Raw genomic sequence first — 20,812 nt, 5'->3', positions numbered from 1 at the left:
GTATTCAACCCCAGGTAAGACAGAGAACACCACAAAGATATTCCTCAAGAAGAGCAACCCCAAGGCACATAATCATTAGATTCACAAGGGTTGAAACAAAGGAGAAAATACTAAGGGCTGCCAGAGAGACAGGTCAGGTTACCCACAAAGGCAAGCCTATCAGACTTACAGCAGATCTCTCAGCAGAAACTCTACAAGCCAGAAGAGAGTGGGGGCCGATATTCAACATCCATAAAGAACAGAACTTTCAGCCCAGAATTTCATATCCTGCCAAACTAAGCTTCACAACCAAAGGAAAAATAAAATCTTTTATGAACAAGCAAGTACTCAGAGATTTTATTACCACCAGGCCTGCTTTACAAGAGCTTCTGAAAGAAGCATTATACATAGAAAAAAACAACCAGTATTAGCCTTTCTAAAAACATACCAAAAAGTAAAGAGCATCAACACAAAGAAGTATTTACATCAACGAATGGATAAAACAGCCAGTTAACATCAAATGGCAGTAATCCTAAATTTAAATCGACTAAATCCCCCAATCAAAACAGCCAAAACCCAACGGTATGCTACATCCAGACCCACTTCACATGCAAGGATACACAAAGACTCAAAACAAAAGGATAGAGAAAGATTTACCAACCAAATGGAGAGCAAAAATAAGCAAACAAATAAAAAGCAGGAGTTGCAATTCTCATAGCGGATAAAATAGATTTTAAAGCAACAAAGATACAGTGGTAAAAGGATCAATGCAACAACAAGAGCTAATGATCCTAACACCCAGATACATAGAGACTTAGACTCAATGAGACAGAAAATTAATAAGGATATCCAGGACTCTAACTCAGATCTGGAACAAGTAAACTTAATAAATATTTATCGAGCTCTCCACTTTAAATACACAAAATATACATTCTTGTCAATACCACATCATACCTACTCATAGATTTAAATGAAATTTTGATTGGCCATTATTAATACGCATTTTGTTAAGAATAAAGTAACATTTCCATTCTCTCTCCCTCTTCTTCTTCTTCCTCTTTCTTCCTCTCCTTCACTCCTTTTTTTTTCTTTCCTTCTCTCAAAAAAAGAAAAAAATAAATCAACTTGTAGACCTCTAGATCCAGGTCGGCAATATCTCTCTCATTGACTGATTACCTTCCTTCCCTTCTCTCCCTCCCTCCCTCCTCCCTCCCTCCCTACCTCCCCCCTCCCTCCCTCCCTCCCCCCTCCCTCCCTTCTTTCCTCCCTCCCTTCCTCCTTTCCTCCCTCCCTCCCTTCCTTCCTCCCTCCCTTCCTCCTTTCCTCCCTTCCTGCCTTCCTCCCTTCCTCCCTTCCTATAAAATAAAAAAAGACTGAGGCCTAATCATAGAAATAAAGAACATATTCCCTCCCCCTACACGTTGCCACCAAATTATTCCAGTCCCATTTATTGCAGTTCTTTTCATCTAGTACATTATGTTTAGCTATTAAAAATAATTTTAGAGGGAATACAAAAAGGCAAAAGAACAACAACAAACATTATTACATTATTTGAAGAGACAGAGCAATTATCAAACTAGACTCAGGTATGGTAGAGATGTTGGAAATATCAGACCAGAAATTTAAAACAACTATGATTAATATGCTACGGGCTCTAATGAATAAAGTAGACAGCAGGCAAGAACAGATGGGCAAGAAAGAGAACAGAACTATAGAAAACCTAATAAAGAACCAAAAGGAAATGCCAGTGATTAAAAACACTGTAACAGAAATTAAAAATGTCTACAATGAGGATACTAGGAGAAGAAAGATGAAAACGAACAGAAATATTTGAAACAATAATGAATAAGAATTTTTCCAAATTAATGTCAGATAACAAACAGATTTAGAAAGCTCAGAAAACACTAAGCAGAATAAATGCGCACACATACAAAGTATAAGTAGGTGTATCATAGTTAAATTGCAGAAAATAAATGTTAAAGGAATAATACCACACATCTACAACCATCTGATTTTTAACAAACCTGACAAAAAACAAGCAATGGGGAAAGGATCCCTATTTAATAAATGCTGTTGGGAAAACTGGCTAGCCGTATGCAGAAAGTTGAAACTAGATTCCTTTGTTGAAAATCAGATGGTTGTAAATGTATGGTGTTATTTCTGAGGGCTCTGTTCTATTCCATTGGCCTATAAATCTGTTTTGGTACCAGTATCATGTTGTTTTGGTTACTATAGTCTTGTAGTATAGTTTTAATTCAGGCAGTGTGATGCTTCCAGCTTTGTTCTTTTTGCTTGGGATTGTCTTGGCTATACAGGCTCATTTTTGGTTCTATGTAAAATTTAAAGTAGTTTTTTCTAGTTCTGAGAATAAAGTCAAGGGTAGCTTGATGAGAATAGCATTTAATCTATGAATTACTTTGGGTGATATGGCCATTTTCATGATATTGATAATAAGCATGGAATATTTTTCCATTTGTTTGTGTCCTCTCTTATCCTTGAGCAGTAGAGTTCTCCTTAAAGAGGTTCTTCACATCCCTTGTAAGTTCTCACTAATAAGTGAGAATTGAACAACAAGAACACAAGGACACAGGGAGGGGTACATCACCCACTGGGGCCTGTCTGGTGATGGAGGGCCAGGGGAGGGATAGCATTAGGATAAATACCTAATACATACGGGGCTTAAAACCTAGACAACAGGTTGATGGGTGCAGCAAACCAACACGACACATGTATACCTGTGTAACAAACATGTATATTCTGCACATGTATCCCAGAATTTAAAGTATAATAATAATTTTAAAAAAGAAAATATTTGAACTAAATAAAAATGAAAACACAGCTTATCAAAATTTGTGGGATGCAGCAGTGGCATTTCCTATGGAGAAACTTTTAGAATTGAATGCATATATTAGAAAAGATAAAAGCTATGGAATCCGTAATATAAGTATTTATCTTATGAAACCAAGAGTAGATCAAACTTAGAGGGACAGAAAAAAACATAGAGCATAAATGAATGAAATTTAAAAAACACAAAATCAAGAAACTAAAATCTTATTCTTTGAAGAGATCAATAAAATTTAAAAGTTTGCAGCTAGGCCAAGAATAAAAGAGAGCAGGTATATATTACTAATATTAGAAGTAAAAGAGAAATATCTCTTTAAGTCTCATAGTCACTAAAAGAGTAATAATGGAATACTATAGATAACACTATGTCCACAAACTTGATAACTTTGATAAAATATACCGATTCCTTGAAAGAAACAATCTACCAAAAATATACAACAAAAAACACACAATCTGAATAGGTCTAAATGTATTAAAGAAATTGGCTTAATGATTAATAAACTTCTAAAGCAGAAAGCACCTAATACAGTCCTACCTAATACAATAAGAAACGAAAAGGAAATAAAAGTTATACTGACTGGGAAGGAAAACATATAAATATCCTTATTCATAGTTGACACAATTGTCTATGTAGAAAATCCAAAGAATTAACAACAACATCAAAAAATCTCCTGGAACAAATAAATGATTACAGTAGTTGCAGCGTATGAGGTTAATATACAAAATTCAATTGCTTTCCTATATATCAGCAATTAAGAAGTAAAATGTGAAATTAAAAAAACAATACCATTTACATTAGCACACTAAAAATTGTAGTACTTACATATGATTCTAACAATATATACAAGCTCTATATGAGAAACATTACAAAACTCTGATCTTAAAAATCAAGAAATTACTAAATAAATGAAGAGACATTTCATGTTTATGTATGAGAAAATTCAGTATTGTCAAGATATCATTTCTTCCTAATTTGTTCTATGGAGTCAATCCAATTCCAATGAAAATCATGGCAAGTTATTTTTTAGACATTAACAAATTGATTTTTAATTTCATACAGAAAGGAAAAGACCCAGAATAGGCAACATTCTCAATTGGAAGATTGACATTATCTAACTTCAAGATTACTGCAAAGCTGCAATAATGAAAGAACAGATGAATAAATCAATAAAACAGAATAGAGAGCCCAGAAACAGACAATGTAAATAAGACAACTGATCTTTAACAAAGAAGCAGAACTAGTGAAGCAGAACCTCTAGAACAAAAATAGTCTTTTAAACAAATGGTCTTGGAAGAACTGGACATCCACATGCAACAAAAATGAATCTACACACAGATCTTACACAAAAATTAACCCAAAACAGACCATACTTCTAACGTAAAATGTGAAACCACAAAACTCCTAGAAGATAGCATAAGAGAAAATCTAGATGGTCATGGGTTTGGGAATGACTTTTCAGATATAACACTAAAGGAAAATTTCATAAACTGAACTGTAATAAAGTTAAAAAAAATTCTGATCTGCAAAAGACACTGTCAAGGGAATTAAAAAAAGTCACAGACTGGGAGACAATGGTTGCATTGCAAAAGACCTATCTGATAAAGAGCTCATTTAAAACATACAAAGAACTCTTACAACTCAACATTAAGAAAATGGACAACAAGATTGAAACATGGTCCAAACATCTTAACAAACAGTTCAGCAAAGAAGATACACAGATGGCAAATAAGTATATGCAAAGATGCTCCATATCTTTTGTCATGGGGAAATGGAAATTAAAACAACACTTAGATACCACTACATACCAATTAGAATGGTCCAAATCCAGAACACTGATAATACCAAATTCTAACGAAAATGTGGAGCAGGAAAAATTATCATTCATTGCTGGTGGAAATACAAAAGTGGTACAGACATTTGGAAGACAGTTCAGCATTTTTTATAAAATGAAACATACTCTTGACATAAGATCCAGCAAATGTACTCCTTGGTGTTTGTTTATCCAAAGAATTTTAAAATTTATATCCCCTCATTCTCAGCAAACTGAGACAAGAACAGACAACCAAACACCACATGTTCTCACTCATAGGCATGTGTTGAACGATGAGAACACATGGACTCAGGGAGAGGATCAGCACACACTGGGGGCAGTTGGTGGGGAGGGGGACTAGGGATGGACAGCGGGGGTGGGAAGGGTGGGGAGGGATAACATGGGGAGAAATGCCAGATATAGTATGCACCTATGCAACAACCCTGCATGACTTGCACATGTACCCAAGAATCTAAAGTAAAATAAATAAATAAAATTAAATTTATATTCCCATGAAAACCTGCACACAGATGTTTATAGCAATTTTATTCACGATTTCAAACTATAGAAGCAACGAACATGCCTTTCAGTACATGAATGGATAAACTATAGTACTTCTAGACAATGGGATATTATTCAGAGCTAAAACAAAATGAGCTTCCAAGACATGGAATCATAAGCACATGGTCATTATTTAAAGTTGTGGGGCTGAATAGCTAACTACAAACCGAGAAATGAAAAAGGCCAGGGACTGAATTCTGGGACACTCTGAAGTTTAAATGTTAGACATAAGGTAAGGGATCAGTAAAAGATAGCATAAAGAAAGAATAAGTTAGTAGTAGAAAACCACGAGAGTGTGAACTACCAGGGGGGGAATAAGTGTTATTAAAAATTTAAGTAAGATTATGACTGAGCATTAACTATCAGATTTAGCAACATGGAGGTGTTTAGTTACATTTAGTGGAGTTGTGGGAATGTTATCTTTATTGTAGTGAATTTAAGAAACTCTGGTAAGAAAGGAATTGGTGATAGTACTGATTACTTTTTGATGGTTTTGCTATAAGGTTAAACAATGAAATGAGGGTAGTAGCTACAATGGGCTTGAGACCAAGACAACTGTTAAGACATAAATATGGGCATGTTAGAATGGTGATGAACACAATCCAAGAAAAAGGAGAGACTAATATAAGAGAGATTGAGGAAAACTGTTGGAGTGATATCTTTGAATAAGACAGGAGGAGAGTAGATCCAAGATGGCTGATCAGGAGCAGCTCAGGATTGCACCTCCCAGTGAAAGCGCAGAGAGTTAGTGGATGCTACATTTCCAGATGGATTTTTATTGCATACAGACCAGGAGATTCCCAGGTGGAGGAGCCCCATGGGTCGCAGTGTGGCTGTTATGGCCGGGGCAGCTGTTTTGCCAATGCCCTGGCATGGTGGTTCTCCATACAAAATACACTGGTCGGGGTGCCCTTTTAGCTGGTGATTGGAGCTCTGAGAAAGAAGAATCGCCCATATATCTGATTAAAAAGGGAACTGAAACAGGGAGCCAGGCCAGGAGATCCCCAGGCAAAAAAGTGCCATGAATCTCAGCATCGCTGTTTCAGCTGGTGCAGTAGGTCCCTGCATGGGAAATCACACAGATCCCGGCACCTATTCAACAGGAGACTGGAACACCTGGGAGAGAGTCGACTGTTCAACCAAAAAAAAAAAAGGTTCTGAGGCAGAAAGCCAGGTGATCAGGCTCGGCTGGTCCCACCCCCACAAAAAGAACAGCAATTGGAAATGCTCTGTGTTGAGAGTTTCACAGCAAGCACAGCTGAACCTGGGATGGTCAAGCTCTGTGGGGGAGGGGCATCCACCATTACCGAGGCACTCCACCACTACAGAGGTAGTCCTCCATTGCAGAGGCAGCCTGCCATTGCCAAGGCAACCAGCCGTTACAGAGAGAGTCTGCCATTACAGAGGTGGGCCACCATTGCCGAGGCCATTCTAACTGCACCCATATAAACAGGACTGCAGGGAAATTCACACGGCAGCTGGGTGGGGCCCACAGCAGCTCAGCAAAGCCTCTGCAGGCAGACAGTGATGAGGATGTCTCCTTAGGGGGCAGGGCACCCCTGAAAAAAAGGCAGCAGCACAACAGAAACTCATAAATAAAGCCCTAACTCCCCGGGACAGAACACCTGGGGGAAAAAAGGGGTTTATGAGTTCTCCTGTAGCAGACTTAAATGTACCTGCCCAGCAGCTCTGAATGAACAATGAAGCTCACAGCTCAGCACTTGACCTTCTATAAAGGACAGACTGTCTCCTCAAGCAGCTTCCTGACCCCTGTATATCCAAAGAGTCACCTCATAAAGGAGAGATCAGACTGACATTTGGTGGGTATCCTTCTGGGACAAACATAGCAGCAGAAGAAACCAGTAGTAACCCTTACTGTTCTGCAGCTACTGCAGGTGATCCCCAGGCAAGCAGGGCCTGGAGTGGACCTCAGCAGTCCTACAGCAGAGTGGCCAGACTGTTAGAAGGAAAACTAAGAAACAGAAATAACTTAATAATCAAGAAATTGGATGTCCACTCAGAGACCCAATCTGAAAGTCAGCAACTACACAGATGACAGGTGGATAAATCAAAGAAGATGGGAAGAAACCGGCACAAAAAAGTTGAAAACACCCGAAACAAGAACACCTCTCTTCCTACAAGGATCACAACTCCTCACCAGCAAGGGAACAAGGCTGGATGGAGAATTAGTGTGATGAAATGACAGAATCAGGCTTCAGAAGGTGGGCAATGAGAAACTACTGTGAGTTAAAAGGACATGTTCTAACCCAATGCAAAGAAACTAAGACCCTTGAAAAAAGATTGGGCCAAATGCTAACAAGAATGGACAACTTAGAGAGGAATATAAGTGAATGGATGGAGCTGAAAAACACAACATCAGAACTTCGCGAAGCATGCACAAGTTTCAACAGCTGTACTAACCAAGCAGAAGAAAGGATATCAGAATTCGAAAATCAACTCAATGAAATAAAATGAGAAGGCAAGATTAGAGAAAAAAGGGAATGAACAAAGTCTCCAAGAAATATAGGACTATGTGAAAAGACATAATCTACGATGGATAGGTGTACCTGAATGTTATGAACACAATGAATCCAAGCTGGAAAATACTCTTAAGATATTATCCAGGAAAACTTCCCCAACCTAGCAAGGCAGGCCAATATTCAAGTTCAGGAAATACAGAGAACACCACAAAGATATTCCACAAGAATAGCAACCCCAAGGCACATAATCGTCAGATTCAGCAGGGTTGAAATGAAGGAGAAAATGCTAAGGGCAGCCAGAGAGAAAGGTCGGGTCACCCACAAAGAGAAGCCCATCAGACTCACAGCAGATCTGTTGACAGAAACCCTACAAGCCAGAAGAGAGTGAGGGCCAATATTCAACATCCTTAAAGAAAAGAACTTTCAACCCAGAGTTTCATATCCAGCCAAACTGAGCTTCATACATGAAGGAAAAATAAAATCCTTTGTGAACAAGCAAGTACTCAGAGATTTCATTACCACCAGGACTGCTTTACAAGAGCTCCTGAAAGAGCCACTATACATAGATAGTAACAACCAGTACCAGCCACTCCAAAAATATACCAAATGGTAAAGAGCATGAACACAATGAAGAATCTGCATCAACTCATGGGCAAAATAGCCAGCTAGCATCAAAATGGCAGTATCAAATTCACACATAACAATATTAACCCTAAATGTAAATGAACCAAATGCCCCAATCAAAAGACACAGACTGACAAATTGGATAAAAAGCCAAAACCCATTGGCGTGCTGTAACCAGGAAACCCATCTCACATGCAAGGATACACAAAGGCTCAAAATAAAGGGATGGAGGAAGATTTACCAAGCAGATGGAGAGCAAAAAAAAGCAGGAGTTGCAATTCTCATCTCTGATAAAATAGACTTTAAAGCAACAAAGATCAAAAGAGACAAAGAAGGACATTACATCCTAAAAGGATATAATGGTAAAAGAATCAATGCAACAAGAAGAGCTGGCAATCCTAAATATATATGCACCCAATACAGGAGCACTCAAATACATAAGGCAAGTTCTTAATGACTTACAAAGAAACTTAGACTCCCACACAATAATAGTGGGAGACTTTAACACTCCACTGTCAATATTAGAAAGATCAACGAGACAAAAAATTAGCAAGGATTTGAACTCAGACCTGGAACAAGCAAACCTAATAGACATTTACAGAACTCTCCACCCCAAATCCACAGAATATACATTCTTCTCAGCACCACATCACAACTACTCTAAAATTGACCACATAATTGGAAGTAAAGCACTCCTCAGCAAATGCAAAACAACTGAAATCATAACAAACAGTCTCTCAGACCATAGTGCAATCAAGTTAGAACTCAGAATTTAGAAACTAACTCAGAACCGCACAGCTTCATGGAAACTGAACAACTGGCTCATGAATGTTGACTGGATAAACAATGAAATGAAGGCAGAAATAAAATGTTCTTCGAAACCAACGAGAAGACACAACATACCAGAATCTCTGGGACACATTTAAAGCAGTCTCTAGAGGAAAATACATAGTAGTAAGTGCCCACATGAGAATCACAGAGAGATCTAAAATCAACACCCTATCATCAAAATTGAAAGAGCTAGAGGAGCAAGATCAAAAAAACTCAAAACCTAGCAGAAGACAAGAAATAACTAAGATCAGAGCAGAATCGAAGGAGAAAGAGACACAAATAACCCTTCAAAGAATCAATAAATCCAGGAGCTGCTTTTTCAAAAAGATCGACATAATAGACAGACAACTAGCCAGTTAATAAAAAATAAATGAAAGAATAACAAAATAGATGCAATAAAAAACGATAAAGGGGAAATCACCACAGATTCCACAGAAATTCAAACCATCATCAGAGATTATTACAAACAACTCTATGCACATAAACTAGTAAACCTGGAAGAAATGGATAAATTCCTGGGCACTTGCCTCCTCCCAAGCCTAAACAAGGAAGAGGTTGAAACCCTGAATAGACCAATAACAAGGGCTGAAGTTGAGGCACCAATTAAGAGCCTACCACACAAAAAAAGCCCAGGTCCAGAGGGGTTCACAGCTGAATTCTACCAGACATACAAACAGGAGCTGGTACCATTCCTTTGGAAACTATTCCAAATAATCCAAAAAGAGGGAATCCTTCCCAAATCACTTTATAAGACCAACATCATCCTGATACCAAAACCTGGCAGAGACTCAACAAGAAAAGAAAACTCCAGGCCAATACCCATGATGAACATAGATGCAAAAATCTTCAATAAAATACTGGCAAGCTGATTGCAACAGCACATCAAAAAGCTCATCCACCATGATCAAGTAGGATCCATCCTGGGGATGCAAGGCTGGTTCAACATACGCAAGTCTATAAATGTAATTCACCACATAAACAGAACCAAAGACAAAAACCACATGATTATCTCAATTGATGCAGAGAAGGCATTTGACAAAATTCAACAGCCTTTATGTTAAAAACCCTCAATAAACTAGGTATTGATGGAATGTATCTCAAAATAATAAAAGCTATTTATGACAAACCAATAGCCAATATCATACTGAATGGGCAAAAACTGGATGCATTCCATTTGAAATCTGGCACTAGACAAGGATGCCCTCTCTCACCACTCCTATTCAATACAGTACTGGAAGTTCTAGCCAGAACAATCAGGCAAGAAAAAGAAATAAAGGGTATTCAAATAGGAAAGGAGGAAGCCAAATTGTCTCTATTTGCAGACGACATGATAGTATATCTAGAAGGCCCCATCGTCTCAGTCTAATATCTCCTGAAACTGATAAGCAACTTCAGCAAAGTCTCAGGATATAAAATCAATGTGCAAAAATCACAAGCCTTCCTATACACCAATAACAGACTTAAAGAGAGCCACATCAAGAACAAACTGCCATTCACAATTGCTACAAAGAGAATAAAATACCTAGGAATACAACTAACAAGGAGCATAAAGGACCTATTCAAGGAGAACTACAAACCACTGCTCAACAAAATAAGAGAGGACACAAAGAGACAGAGAAACATTCCATGTTCATGTTTAGGAAGAATCAATATCATGAAAATGGTCATACTGCCCAAAGTAATTTACAGATTTAATGCTATCCCTATCAAGCTACCAATGACCTTCTTCACAGAACTGGAGAAAACCACCTTAAACATCATATGGAACCAAAAGAGAGCCTGCCTAGCCAAGTCAATTCTAAGCAAAAAGAACAAAGCGGGAGGCATCACACTACTGGACTTAAAACTATACTACAAGGCTACAGTAATCAAAACAGCATGGTACTGGTACCAAAACAGAGATATAGAGCAATGGAACAGAACAGAGGCCTCAGAGGCAACACAGCATATCTACAACGATACAATCTTGGACAAACCTGACAAAAACAAGCAATGGGGAAAGGATTCCCTGTTTAATAAATGGTGTTGGGAAAACTGGCTAGCCATGTGCAGAAAGCAGAAACTGGACCCCTTCCTGACACCTCGCATTAAAATTGACTCCAGATGGATTAAGGACTTAAACATAAGACCTAACACCATAAAAACCCTAGTAGAAAATCTAGGCAAAACCATTCAGGACATAGGCAAAGGCAAGGACTTCATGATGAAAACACCAATAGCATTGTCAACAAAAGCCAAAATAGACAAATGGGTCTTAGTCAAACTCCACAGCTTCTGCATGGCAAAAGAAACAGTCATTAGAGTGAATCGGCAACCAACAGAATGGGAAACAATTTTTGCAGTTTACCCATCTGACAAAGGGCTGACATCCAGAATTTACAAAGAACTCAAACAGATTTACAAGAAAACAAACAAAAAAGCCCATTCAAAAATGGGCAAAGGACATGAACAGACACTTTACAAAAGAAGACATACATGAGGCCAACTAACACATGAAAAGATGGTCATCATCACTGGTCATTAGACAAATGCAAATCAAATCTACATTGAGATACCGTCTCATGCCAGTTAGAATGGCGATCATTAAAATATCTGGAGACAACAGATGCTGGAGAGGATGTGGAGAAATAGGAACACTTTTACACTGCTGGTGGGAGTGTAAATTAGTTCAACCATTGTGGAAGACAGTGTGGCGATTCCTCAAGGACCTAGAAATAGAAATTCCATTTGACCCAGCAATCCCATTACTGAGTATATATCCAAAGGATTATAAATAGTTCTATTATAAGGACACATGCACACGAATGTTCATTGCGGTACAGTTTACAATAGCAAAACCTGGAACCAACCCAAATGCCCATTGATGATTGACTGGACAGGGAAAATGTGGCACATATACACCATGGAATATTACACAGCCATCAAAAACGATGAGTTTGTGTCCTTTGTAGGGACATGGATGAACCTGGAAACCAACATTCTCAGCAAACTGACACAAGAACAGAAAATCAAACACTGCATGTTCTCACTCATAGGTGGGTGTTGAACATGAGAACACATGGACACAGAGAGGGGAGCACTACACACTGGGGTCTGTCGGGGGGAAATAGGGGAGGGGCAGCAGGTGGTGGGGAATTGGGGAGAGATAGCATGGGGAGAAATGCCAGATATAGGTGAAGGGGAGGAAGGCAGCAAATCACACTGCCACATGTGTACCTATGCAACTATCTTGCATGTTCTTCACATGTACCACAAAGCCTAAAATGTAATTTAAAAATAAATAAATAAATAAATAAAATAAAGACAGAGGAATCCATGGTAAACAGTTTTGAGTATGAGAGAATATCTAAGTGGAAAGTTTATCTAGAATAATAGGCACAGTTGATAACAGGAAGAAAGCCAGAGTTTGTATGTACAGATGCTGGCAGGAGGGTAGATGCTGCAGTGGGCATAGCATCTCTTGAATTTTCTCAACAAGGTGGAAAGCAAGGACATACCTGACAGGAAGAGAAGTAGTCGACCTCAGTGAATAAAGCGATGTTTTTGGTTTTACTATTATCCCTACTCCAGTTATGCACTAAGTTTATTGCTAGATATGTTGTTTTTTCTCATTCACTCCAGTTAAAATCCCTTTCAAAATCTTCCTAAATGAATTAAATGCATTTGCTGTTCTGGTAGTAAATATCCTCATTGGGAACTGCAGCCACAGAGAAGCCACAGCAATGTTGGAATTCAGCCATAAACATCAGGAAACTCTCTTAAATTTCTGACTCTGCATTCTTTTCAACAGTAGCAACTTCAACAGTGAGTGAACACTGGGGTGCTTGGCAATAATTGTTCAGGGTGAACAGAACAAAGAAGGCAGAAAAACAACATTGAGGAGGCAGTGTTGCTCAACAGGACGTGCCTCTTCAAAAAAAGTCCTTCTCTCTCTCTGTTTTCCCAGGGTTGGTTAAGTTGGCAGAAGTACCAAAATAACATAACCTGAGACAGACCCTATGCTGCTTCATTGATTTACACTATCAACAGCATAGAATTTAACTCTTCTGACCCCAGAAATAACTGCATTAACCAACAGAAAACGATTCTATTTTAGTATCGCTCAGGAAGTGATGCTACAGATAGACATTCAAATACGTTTCAGAAACAAATATAGCACTATTTCCTCTGAAATGAATTAAATGAAAATTAGTTTTGCCTTGTTTCTGTAAAGATGCCATGTTATTGGGTACTTTAAAGTAATAGTGGAAATAATCTTCCTCAGTTTAAGAAAAATAAATATGTTTCTGGGTTTCAAAACAGCGTTTGCATTAAGGGAAAAACTGAAAGATGACCACTTGTGTGTTCTTTCTTTTTCTAATTTTCTTCAAGATTTTTTAAGGAAGATTATTGTCTTCCTTAAAAATGGCCCAATACTGGCCCAATACCCACTGCAGAGCACTATTGTGTTCCATGATCTGCTAAGAAATGGGTTTAAAGAGAGAAATAATATGCATCTTCACCACTGACAGCTATAAAGAAGTCAAATTTATCCGTTAAGTCCCTCTCTATTATAATCCCTCCATATATTTGCATATTCTTAGATGACTGGTCTAATGGGAAGTACTCTAATTACATCAGTGTTCATTTTTAACCAGGTTTTTAGCTTAATCATTGCACATAGATGTATGTGATTGATCATAAATATAATTAAGTATTCAATGTGTAATTATTAATGAAAAGGAAAGTAGATCTTGACTTATATTGGCCCATTACTTATCTTTAGCTTTACATTATTGGTAGTTTTTTCAAGTTCAAATAGGTAATATATATAAAAATGGAGGTTCAGGTAAAGATTAAAAGAAATTTTACACCATATGAGTTGAGTCAAAAGGAGAAAACCACTTACATTTACCTATAAATCATCGATGACCTTTCAAAAAATGTGTTTTTACACATCTATACTGATACTTCTTTGGTTAAGCCACAATCAAGGAGGAATAAAGTGTCTGAATTAACCTTATCTGTAATTTGAAGAATTATAATAATTTCATGTAAATGCTAATGTCTATTTCTGCCATTTGGAGAAATTTGCCATTAATTCAATGTACTACATCAATTCATGCCTCTGTGATAATCCAGGAATTGTGTGTGTAAATCGTGTGTCTCTGTGTGTGCATATTTCTATGTGGATTCTCAAATGTGGATTAGAACTCTTCACTATAAATCTTATAGGAACACATAACTTATCATTTCTTGGATTGGCCTCAATTACCATAAATGTTCATATTTATTCATTTAGATAATCTTCTGATTTTCTTCTTTCACAGACAGTGTCTAATGCAATGTCTAACTTCAGTGAACGTCTTAAGCATGTTAGAATAAGGGAAGACTTACTCAAAAAAGAGAAGAAAACATAATTGTCAAGTGACTTAACTCCCTTGACAATATCCTATGCATTGTTTCTAAATGTCCTTAACTAAATAATAAGCAAGATTTCTTAGTGCATTGTAATTTCTCATAACATCTATTTTCTTGCCTTTCTAAGTTTAGCAATTTTTTCTTATTTAAATTGTTTTCCTCCATGGGCAGCTAACCTCTTCTCTAACCCTTTTTGCCCCCAATCTATGTATGGAAAGCATAGTGTGTGCTCATCTCTATTTCCTGATCATCTCTCATCCCATGTTTTTCATGCAGAGCTTGTTCTCTTGTTCATTTTTAAAGTTTAAATTCTCTTGCCTTATGTTTCTTGTCTCTGGTTCTAAGTTTTCACAGAGAAGAATGGAAGGAGAGAAAGAGAACTAATTTTTTTTTAACTTATTTAACTGTCGAGGTGCTATCCTTGCTTTTTTTTTTAATTGTTCATTATATAATTTGATTTATTTAACAAATATATGGAGTATACAGTCTAGTTCCCATTTCATGGACTGAGAAAATTGAGCTGCAAAAAGTTAATTCATCCAAGTTACGTGTCCTTTTGTGTGTATATTCATACATGTACAAGTATATGTAATAAGTGGATAAAATAGAATTGAAACACAGGTCAAAGTTCATTCATCTCACTTCATCACTCTCCTATCATTATCACTAGAAAGAATTTGGTCTGAATCCATTTGGCCTGGGTATTTCTGTTCCCAACAGAGCCTCCCTTGCTGGTGTTCCTGTTGAACATTCCCGGGACCTCCTTTTCCAGGCATTACTGCTGCCAGAAAATTGAGACTTGGAAACTCCATGTGTCAGAGATTGACACACTCTTGAAACCTTCCAGGTGTTAAAGATCAGGTATGTTTGAACTGCGACTAAGAAATGTTCCTCTTCATTTTATTACTTTACTTCTCCAAATGGATACCCAAACAGTGTCACTCAGGCCTTTATATTGCCATCGAGCATTTTTTTAGTGAAACTTTTCTTCGAGCATTTAAGGGTAAAACAAAAGCTCATAGATATTTGGGCTTGGCAACAATTCTGAGTGACCATGGCTTTAGTAAAAACTAAGATTCCATAGTGGTCATAGTGGCTCTCTTCTCTTACAGTATATTTTCTACCAGCCTAACAGATACCTCAGTCCCCATGCAAATGTGCTTCCGATAAGACATGTATCTCATATCTGTCACTTAGAATAAAAATTATTAATGATAACCTATTAAATAACATTCTATGATAGTTGCAGTTTTAAAACATAAAGTTGGGAAATATAATTCTTAGCCATGATGAATCTTCAGTAGATCTAGAACCTGTTTCAAGAGATCTGAAACTTTTTTTTTTTAAGAGTCATAGACCAAAAGAAACGCGGCAATAAATCAAGGCCCAGTCTGTGTGATAAATCCCTAGATAGGCTTCTTCCCTCTGAGGCAGAAACCTGCCAGGATCTTATTATTCCTTCAGGAAATAATAACCATAAAGCAATCAATCAATTGTAAAAGAGAGTTAGGAAGGTCACATGTATACCAGAAACCATAAGTATCAGGTAGTATATTTTGGTTTTGTTTAAATTAAGTTATTGATTCCAATCTCTGACAACTCTGTGACTGATTTATCTATGTCCTAATCAAAGAGCAATTAAATTGTCCTGTGCAGTAAGTTATCATTAGTTAATTATATATATGGTTGTCTGTATGGGCTCAACTTTAAGAACTGTCAGCATAATTGAGAAAACAATCTTTAATATCAAATAGGCAAAAATAGATGGAATTATTCCTAGGCTGAAATATCATAAGAGTAAAAGATAGCCAAATACACCTGTACTTAGAGAAAAGCATTGTAACTTTTTTTTTTTGGTGTTTCAAAAGCCATACTTCACATAATCTCACACTGCTTTTCCACCACACTTCTCCTACAAGTTCTCCACAAGAAAGACTAACCCTTTGTATTCTATTTACAGACCACAGGTCATAAGCACACAGCATTTCCTTTTTTCTGAAATCAATACTCTTCAGGATATATGGGGCACTCAGCATGAGAGATGGAAGGGATTGACAGCATTGTACCTCTGTGTGTGCTCGTAGAACCAAAAATGTATTGCTGTTTTGAGTTTGGGAGATATTTCTCATACATTTTAAAGTAACTTTTCAGGTAGTATCTTGTGAAATAAGTATCCCAGAAAATGTCTCAGTATATCTACCTTCAGGGACTATCAGAACTAGTTGTGACTACTTGGAGAAAAATGCTAGGATATTGGAATTAATAAATGAAGGAAGATGATAAGGACATTGCCAACCTCTTGGTATATGCCTCAGATGGTAGTGTGGCTGTGGAATTGAGGTAACTTTCAGAAGTAGGAAAGAATCAGGTGCTTTGGGTTCATCTTGGTAGAATTTAAGAAAAATAATATTGAGTGGGGCTCTGTGATGTGAAGGCATTATTCATAGACGCTCATTCTCAGGTATAAACATTAACATTTTCTTTAATAATTATATTCATTTATTTATTCATTCATCCATTTTTACTGTGAGCTCATTGATTAAGTTACAAAACAAATCATATAGTTACTCAAGTTAAAAACCTGGGTGTCATTGCTTATTTCTCCCTTCCTTTCTGTCCTCCCCTAAATTAAATTTCCCAATTTCCGTATCTACCATACATATAAAATTCTGTCTGTGTTTTCCCATTCCCATTCCCACTGGTATTATCCAAACCTCACCATATCTTACCTGTAGCACTACAGTATCCTCTTCACGAGTTTTCTTGCCTCCTTCTAAAATAACCACTCTGATTGTTCTGCAGGAAACAGAATCTAAAACATAAATTAGGCTATATCCCTTTCCCCTTTAAACAATTTGTCCATGTGCTGCTTTAGAACATATTCTTTGGCCTTTAAGATTTATGCATGATCTGTATCATGGCTATGTTTCCAATCTCAAATGGACATTTTCACTAGCTGAACTATTTCACTATTTCACTAGCTGAACCTTCAAGTCTGACTTCAAACATCACCACCATCTCAAGGAACTTTTAATCATCACCCCAGCCTGAAATAGCCTCCCACTCTGTTTCTTTCATCGTATCTCTTTGTTTATGTGTTTCCTTCTGATTTTTAATGGCCATCTTCCAGCAGCTTGTCACTTTATATGCTTGTTGTTTTTCTCCCTGAAAGCAGAAACTCTTTTCTTGTTCATATCATGTTCCAAAAGTGACCTAAACACAATTCTAGATATGACTGATAGATATTAAATATGTATTTGTTGTCTAAATGTTTTTGCTGAGTGTTTTAAATTCTTGAATTCTTTGAGGGACATTTAGAAGACCAAAATACTGTGGTTCATTTAGGAGACTAATCGAAGGGCATAAACCTGCTGAGAAGAGCAGTCTTTGCCTCTTCAATATGAGCAATACTTGGGTTAGTGTAAAAAGAGATGAAACCATGCCTAACCCCAGTAACTATATCTTGTTCATTTTTGATTGAAATTATGGGGGGTTAGCTTCTCTGTCCAGGATCAATAACTGTCATCTGTAGAACTGAAATATGCAAAGACAGTGGCAACTGCATCTTGAAATACTACCATGTGAATATAGAGTGCTACATATGATGGAATATGGAATGCTACCTATGATGGAAGAGGTGAAAGGTAACAAAGACAGTGGCAACTGCATCTTGAAATACTATCATGTGAGAAAAAAAAGAAAAAAATGAGAAATACTACCATGTGACCATGTGAATATAGAGTGCTACATACGGTGGAAGAGGTCAAAGGTAACCACCTTTCAGGAGAAATCATGAACAACCAGAATCCTACCAGTGAAAGATAGGCCCAAGAGTTTATAATAATGCACTAAATGCGGAATTACAGGAAAAGGCATCTCATCACCTTGTGATCTAAGGAAGTAAGAGTTATACTTGAGTATAATAATTTATTCAAAAAATATTTACTTAGAATCCATGTCTTATTTATTATTATACCCCTTGTATTAGCTCATGCTATGAGTCATGGTTCCTGCCCAGAAGGAATACAGTGAGTTGTTTACAGTCCGCATTTTCTTTTGCTCAATTTTTAGCTAATTATAGTGATGGCATAAAGTAAAGGATGTAATTTTACTTATGTTACAATCTGTACAGAAGAGACTATGTAACCTGTCAATAGACAGGCTTATTTCAGACAAAAGTAAATCTCTGATAAATTTTTACATATTTACATATTGCAAGATTAAAGTAAGATTTGTACACATCTAGTTGGAGCCTAAATTTTTATACAAGTCTTCCTGGTATTGTCTTAAATTATAAAACTCAGTAGGACAGGTGAACATATACATATGCATATGTCTTATAAATAAATAATTTTCAATTAGAATCAAAGGACAATCATGTACCAATTGCAAAGTAAAAGGGAGACATCTTATTTCAACCTAATAAAGGAAGATACTACTTTTAAAGTTTTAATGTACAACACATCACCTAGGGATCTTATTAGAATGCAGACTCAATAGGTATGAAGTGGGGCATAAGATTCTGAATTTCTTACAAGGTCAAATACGCTGCATTCTGCTGTCCAGGATCATGCCAGGGCATGATATTTGGGTTACTGACTCTGATTTTACAACTGGGAATTTACATGGTGATATTTTTCCTTTTTGCTGATATGGATTAAGAAATTGATAAATCATACTGAAAATGTGTTAAGAAAGATGAAAATACAAAATGAATGAATGGGTGGGTCCACTGTTAAGGAGAGAGCTCCTTTTTATTATGAGGCAAATGGCCATAAGTTTATAACCAGAAAATAAATTATTTTGAAAACTTCACCTTGTGAATTATTTGAGTGATTTCCCTGTAGGTCTTCGACTTCAATTTCCATTTTGATGCAGAAATGTGGGTCGGCACTCAAGACCCGGAAATCTCACTCACGTATCAAGCAACCTGAGCTATGGTAGTTCTCACTGAATGTTGGGAACGGTCATTTTTCTCACAAGTTCGTGCATGCTGACATGCAGCTTTCCCACTAAAGGGGTTTTGTTAAGAGATCCTTGTTGAATGCCAGATCTCCTGTGACAATTGTGACAATGTAGGACAGGATACGTATTACTGCAACAGAGGAAAATAGACTACTGGTGAGGTTGACGAGCATTTAACTCTAAGCGAACTCAGAGTATTTTGTTTTTATGAAGTTATATGGGGTCAGTTTCTCTGTCCGAGATCGGTAAGTGTCATCTGCTGAACTGAAATATAAACTGTATATTCCTTGGATTTGATAATCCATTTTATTTCAGAAGTCATAAGTATACTCTGCTCTGGCTGTTACTCAAGTAGTGCCTTCATGGTGGAAAATTAATGTGGTTTAAAACATAATTTCACAAGAGATTCCTGTTTTGTTTCTGCCTTACTCTGACATGACCAGATTCACCCTTAGGGAGAAAAACATGACAACACTAGAGATCCTGGGTGAAATCAGCCTTTTAGTAAGGAAAAAAAAAAAAGAAATATATATATATATATATATTTCTACAAGGACTATGAAGAAATCCTACCCTTCAATTTGTTATGCTGAAGAGTATTTTCAGATTTCCCTCTTACCTAGTAAAGGTTATTTCTCATAGCTCAAAAGTAGTGCATATGTTATCTTTCTTCCTTTTTCCTACAGACCAAAAGGCTTCTTTCTACTTAGAATAGTGACTTAAAAAGTGCTTATACCTTCCTTCCAATAAGTTAAAAATTTCTACATATCAATAATTTATCAAAGACCTAGAATGTAAAGTAATAAAAATGATAGAAGTAATAATGCACTAATATTAATAGAAGAGTTTATCTTTGGCATTAGGGGCCAAAGGTAATTAATTGTGCAAGATTGCAGAAATGAATCATTGACAATATTAAGGTAAAAACGAATTCCTTGCTCATAAGAGATTTCAAAAATATTTATTGCCTAGATTAGTTTTGAACTTACTTGAGCCCAAATTCTTGTCCTAATGGACTTTTTGTTGCTGTTAATTCATCTGACTCTTTCTTAGGAAGGATTTTATTTCCTGGATGTCATCGAAACCTCAATGTAGAAGTTTCTAAGCCTCAGGCTATGTATCATATAGACTTTTCTTTTAAAAAGCCTTTCTTCTATGTATACTTTCATCTTAATCCATGGATTTATATAGATTTAATGGAATTGGACATTTTCCTACAATTTCTCCCATCTAGTTGTTGCAACTTAGGATTGCTAGGTCATAATGGATTGAATGTGACATTTAAAAAAATTATATTTTTATACCAAAGGGCCTTGT

At 36.8% G+C, this 20,812-nt stretch overlaps 1 long non-coding RNA gene across 1 annotated transcript in view; it reads left to right on the top strand.

Annotated features, from left to right (window-relative positions):
- The window catches only part of LOC144579646 (uncharacterized), a 28,553-nt gene extending 11,611 nt beyond the window's left edge, over nucleotides 1–16,942 (top strand). Inside the window, exon 3 of the long non-coding RNA XR_013527781.1 lies at nucleotides 15,251–16,942. This is a non-coding gene — a long non-coding RNA (uncharacterized LOC144579646). The remainder of the gene's footprint in view (nucleotides 1–15,250) is intronic.
- The last annotated feature ends 3,870 nt before the right edge of the window (nucleotides 16,943–20,812 follow it).

This window comes from Callithrix jacchus, chromosome 15 (genome assembly GCF_049354715.1).
Source record: "Callithrix jacchus isolate 240 chromosome 15, calJac240_pri, whole genome shotgun sequence".
NCBI lineage: Eukaryota > Metazoa > Chordata > Mammalia > Primates > Cebidae > Callithrix > Callithrix jacchus.
This window is presented reverse-complemented; position numbering and strand designations above follow the sequence as displayed.